We start from the raw sequence: 5,843 nt of genomic DNA, 5'->3' as shown, positions 1-5,843 counted from the left end.
TGTTTAGATTTATTTAGGTGAAGATACTAGTCTAGGCCACATGAAGGAAACAAAGATAATTAACATGGAGAGTGCTAATCCTCATCTCAAGGAATTTAAATCTAGAAGAGGAGTCAATAAGTATAATTAAAAACACAAATAAATTATGTTCATATAAAACATTTGTACATACACAAATATACCATTATTTGTTTAAAAGAAGACAAGTGTAACATTTATATTAATTACTCCTATAGCTTGTTTTCTTTTTCTTTTTTTAATTTTCCTTGAAGTTTTATCACTATCTGGAATTATATTTCTTGTTTGTTTGTGTTCCTGATCTGGAAGAGTTTCATAAGTTCAGTGTCCTTATTTGTCTGATTCACTATAATGTCTACACCAAATCCTAGCTTCAGGTCAATTTATAGCACACAAGTGCTCAATAAATATTTGTTGAATTAATAAATGAATGTTTTCAAGGATTAAATAGACAATCCATATAAGCTCTCAGTACAGTTGTGTACACAGTAATCCCTTATAAATATGAACTATTTATTGACTTGCTATTATTTTTAAATGATTCAGAATGTTATTAACAGGGAAAGTTCAAAAGCAAAAATGTCACTTGAGCTTGTTCTTAAAGGTCAATATTTCAGTAAATGGGGAGATGGAAAATTTAAGGCAAAGGAAATGTCAGGATGAGTCAGAAGGTAGACTATGGAACTGAATTGCTGGAGTACAGATAGCAATGCAAGTTAATATGTTGGCACTAAAACTCAGTAAAGAGGGTTTAGTTAAATATAAGTGAAACAATTTGGACTTGATCCTAGAGGAGCAAAGAGCTACCAATTTGTAAATTTCTTGAAGGAAATCATACACCTTTTTATTCTTGATATCAACCACCAGGACATAGTTCTGCCCCATAAGGAGCAGGCTGGATGGATGATTAGGTAATAAACAAATTGTTGAAAAACACTATCTGGGATAGTAACATAATATAAAAATTGTATTGGGAATATAAAACTGGTTATGTTTAAGATACAGTTGATTGGAAGAGATTGAAGTACTGAAGACTAGATAAGAAGGTTGTTTAAACAATTCAGGCATGAGGTAACAGGGACCTAACTTGTGACTGAAAGAAAGGAATTTGACTATGAGAAATAATGTGAAGAAAAACATGTTAACTTATGTACTAATTCACCTGTTTTTAGTATATCATGTAAGACCCTCCATAACACTATTTCTAGTGCTTTATCTGTCTTTATTTACTTTCATTAATTGATTCTTACACTATGAATACTGTGTGTGGTTTTTTGTTGTTGTTTGGTATTTTTATTTATTTTTTAGACATGTAAAAAAATTACTTTCTAAAAGCATATGTAAATACTTTACAATATTATATAATATATTTTATATTTGTAATTTATATAATCTTAACTCTTGCCTAGCAGAAAACATTATCTGGTCTTCTAAACTTTTAAAGCTAATTTTTTCCCCTTTTATTTCTACTTCATTTAAAGTCAGTTATAAAGTCACAACTGTAAAATAAATGCTTTTAAAAATACAAAACTTACATTTCAATGACAAAAAAATAAGCAATGATCATGAAAATTTACTGTACATTTTGCCAATGTCAACAAAATGAAAGACAATATGAAAAGGTCAATCTGCAAATACATCCTTCACAAAAACTCTCTCATGAATAGAAAAATCATCATTTAAGAATATGTATGTTTATAAATCTGGACACTAAAAACAAGATGGGGGCTAGGGGTGCTAGATTTAAATATGTAGGCACCAGGACCTCAAGATTAAACTTCTAAAACTAGCATTTAATTCAAAATAAAATGAATATTTCTAGCAGATAACAATTGTATAAAACTATTTTTTTCCTTAATAGAAATGAGATGGGGCATTTCTTAACAATAACAACTTAGTAATCATCTAAGAATAATTATGGCAATACCCCCATCCTCCAACCTCCAAATCTAAGCCCTAGTCACTGGTATAAAACAAATACTTTCCATGAAATTATCTTTCACATTACTAAAATACCCTCACTTACTTGGAATAATTCATGCTTAGAATATTTCACACACTTTTTTTCAGATGTGTGGAATTACTGGAGCTGAGATTTTTTAAACCGTCTATGTATTACTAATAGTTGAATCTTTGCTGAGAGATAATAATCTTCTTACTATACATTAATTGGATGTCCTTAAGCATACTTGATCAACCACTGTAACAGTGATGCTGATGGTAATAAGGGTTACTCTCAAATTTTTCCTTTTAAAAAATATATAATCCAGGTAACACTAAGTAGCAAATATGTTACATTGTATTACATTGTACACTTTCTTAAGAAAGGATAACTGTTTCTGGCCCAATTTGGAAGAAAAGGAAAAAACTAATAATGGTACTCATTATCTGTTTTATCACTGATTAGCTGCGACTAACTTTGCGGTACGCGGGCCTCTCACTGTTGTGGCCTCTCCCATTGAGGAGCACAGGCTCCGGACGCGCAGGCTCAGCGACCATGGCTTATGGGCCTAGCCGCTCCGCAGCATGTGGGATCTTCCCAGACCGGGGCACGAACCCGTGTCCCCTGCATCGGCAGGCGGACTCTCAACCACTGCACCACCAGGGAAACCCCTACAACTAACATTTAAATGATAGTTTATGTGATATTAAGCAAAAACTGAAAATCATTATAATTCTACCAAAAAAAAACAGACAAAAAAAAAATGGGAAGAATTTTTAAATGAGCACAACGTAGGTCCCAAAGATTACACTATGATTTTGGATTTTCAAAGCAAAAGACTTCTACGTATAATTTCTGTGAATATTTCTTATACTACAAAGATTAATTTCAAAGTAAATGTAGGCTAGCTCAACCCTACCTTTTCAAAGATAAATAGCAGATGAACTAGAAGTTCCCTTTGCTAAAGTGCACCACCTGAGCAAATCAGCTCTGGCCCAGCTACTGAGCTTATCCCAAGAGAGTGGCTATCACTCATGCTTATTCACTCACTGTCTGTACCATCAGCAGTCAAAGAGAACAGTGTTTTTTTTTGTTGTTGTTGTTTTTTTAAACCAAATACTTTATAGAGTGGACTGTAGAAAAAACAATCCTAAATATACTCTCTTCTAAAACTCCAGAGAGTAAGATAACCTCATTATTTTTAAATACTGAAAATGTAAAGGGTCCACACAAATTAAGAGTTCCATTAAGTATAGACTTTTTACTATACTTAATAAAGTATAAAGTACTTTATTAAGTACTTTTTGATGTGCCTTTAAAATCTCTATGAGAGAAGCAGATATCTTCACCACGTCTTCGGGCAATAGATTCAAAAGCAAGAGTAGCAGTGCTATTGAATTCCATGAAACTTTTTTTAAAGTTAAATTATTTACTATCTGTATGATTATTGCACTCATATATTACCCAGAATACATCTATAGCAACTCAGCAATAGTGACTGCAACAAAATTAAGGGAAGTGGGACTACAAAGGATTTTATTTCCTTATTAAATAAGAAGGTATTTTTGGAGGAAATGCAATCAACTGCAATTCAAATCAGATTATATATGCTTAACAGTTATGTAACCTTACATAAAATTAAATCTGGGCTTCCCTGGTGGCGCAGTGGTTGAGCGTCGGCCTGCCGATGCAGGGGACACGGATTCGTGCCCCAGTGTGGGAGGATCCCACATGCCGTGGAGCGGCTGGGCCCGTGAGCCATGGCCGCTGAGCCTGCGCATCCGGAGCCTGTGCTCCGCAATGGGAGAGGCCACAGCAGTGGGGGGCCCTCGTACAAAAAAAAAAATTAAATCTAACTCTCACCACTACAAATCTATAAGGAATCAGAACAGGATTTACATTACACAAAGTCTGCACTACTGTTGCATTCCACTCTTGAAGTCATCCTGAGTTAAAACATTCTGAGTTAAAACAGCCATTTTCCCAAGACGTAAAGAAAAATATATTTTATGAAAGGGATTATTTTTAATCACTGAATACATCATTTTTATTACTGACAGAAAGAAGATATTTTTTTCTACTGTAAGTTCACTCTGATGAAAGAAAACATTCTCTCTCTTTTTAACTCCTAACAAATGCCACATTTTAAAGACTAGAGGAATTATCAGTAGGCATTCTTTCTTCTTAATCTAAGTTATTTTTCTCTAAAATATGTCAAGTAAGCTTTTAAAGATTCACGAGGGAGAGGGGGAGTTTCATAATTTTTTTCTCTCAGTAAATTCTGAGGTGGCTCTTTTAACTTCATTGTGGTCTTCAACTTCCTTTTCTTTCTCTTCTATGTTTTTCATCCTCATTGTTGAGAGGCTGAGGAATATGCTGATTACCTACAAATACATAAGTGTAGCTCTCTGTTTAACTCTTTCTTTTCGGTGGAGCCCTTTAAGGGACCCCTCCTTGGCCTGCATCTCATTACTTATGAAATGTCTCAGTGTGCATTGAATGTAAATAAAAGCAAGCTCTGTATATTCCGGACAGCGTGGGTTTGTGTGTGGGGATGTCCCACAGACTCTGGTTTGCCATTATCCTTCCTACTTGGTTGCAAAAGTGGAGCAAATGAAGCAGCAAGAATATTTTTACTTTCCCAAATGTTTTGTTCACTTCTCATAATTTGTGTTAAATGATCTTCTACAGGCATAACTAGAATGCCTCCCACTTTTAGTAATATTTTCATGTAGTTCTCATAGTATTTCTGGACTCCAGTTCCACAATAATCTCGATAATACTGATGACCCTCAGCTGCTTTCCGGGAGCAATTACCAACCACAAATGTGGACTCACCAAACTCAAATCTTAGCAGTGCTTTTCTTCATATGCTCACGTTGGAATATTTTCATCTTGAGACAGATGATTTTGTGAACAGCAGGAGCTGTGCCAACTTGCTCATATAATTATTCTGATAAGCTTCTGAGAGATCAGGGTGACCTAGCCATGTCATGCACCTTCCCATTCAGACTGACAGTACAGGTCTAGAAGCTGATTATCAAAGCTATTACTTTTTTTGATCAAACTCTCCAGGTTTTTCTTCGCATATTCTACCACATCTGAATGAAGCTCAATCCCATAATTTATTCCCCCCAAATCTCTTCTACACACGAGCCAGTTCATGTTTAAGGGATTGAATATTTTCAACAGCACATGGAATTTGTTTACTCTGAAAAATGCACTGCAGCAACGTGGTCGGTCGACTTGCCGCAAGGGGGTGCAGGTGAGGCCCTAGGCTGGGTGGGTCCATGGCGGCCACGGCCTCCGCCAGTGAAGGTTCATATTTTTATCATTCAGGGCTGAAAGATGGGTCATGTGCATTCGTGTTTTGAGTCATATTCACCTTAGTGACATGTAGTATCAAGAAGAGGGGAAATCCAGACTGGAAAATGATAAATGAATATTTTTTAAAGGCAATAGAAAATGATAGTGGTCTTTAGAACCACATTTGTTTTAGTGTGTAAAAAACCAAGTCTAAGAAAGTTAAAAATCTATTAGAGCTCTATCTACAAATTGACTGAAAACATTTAAAAACAATGCAGTGTCTGTAATTAACGGACAATACCGTCCCCGCCCCGCCCCCAGCTCTTCCACAGCCGCAAGAGTTTCCCACTCATAACTGACAATAATGTGAAATAAGCTGGCTCGGTCTGAACGGGTGTCACCCCAAGCAAGACAGGAGACGTTATACAGTCAAGGCCCCTGTGCTGTTAACAGCTATCATTATAATAAAGTAGAATAGTACATTCTTAACATACCCAAAGGCCTTTCTCATACCATTCTCCAGATTAAAAACAAAAAACAAAAAAGCCCTCCAAAATATAGTATAAGGAACGGAAAG

General features: G+C 35.4%; 1 pseudogene; it reads right to left on the bottom strand.

Moving 5' to 3' along the window:
• Window positions 1–4,154: 4,154 nt before the first annotated feature.
• LOC112415955 (protein-L-isoaspartate O-methyltransferase domain-containing protein 1-like) lies at window positions 4,155–5,125 on the bottom strand (annotated as a pseudogene).
• Between the last annotated feature and the right edge of the window lie 718 nt (window positions 5,126–5,843).

The sequence above is a fragment of the Neophocaena asiaeorientalis genome, unplaced genomic scaffold, assembly GCF_003031525.2.
Source record: "Neophocaena asiaeorientalis asiaeorientalis breed wild unplaced genomic scaffold, Neophocaena_asiaeorientalis_V1.1 scaffold288, whole genome shotgun sequence".
Classification (NCBI taxonomy): domain Eukaryota; kingdom Metazoa; phylum Chordata; class Mammalia; order Artiodactyla; family Phocoenidae; genus Neophocaena; species Neophocaena asiaeorientalis.
Note: the sequence above shows the minus strand (reverse complement) of the source record. Positions and strands in the feature narration are given on the sequence as shown.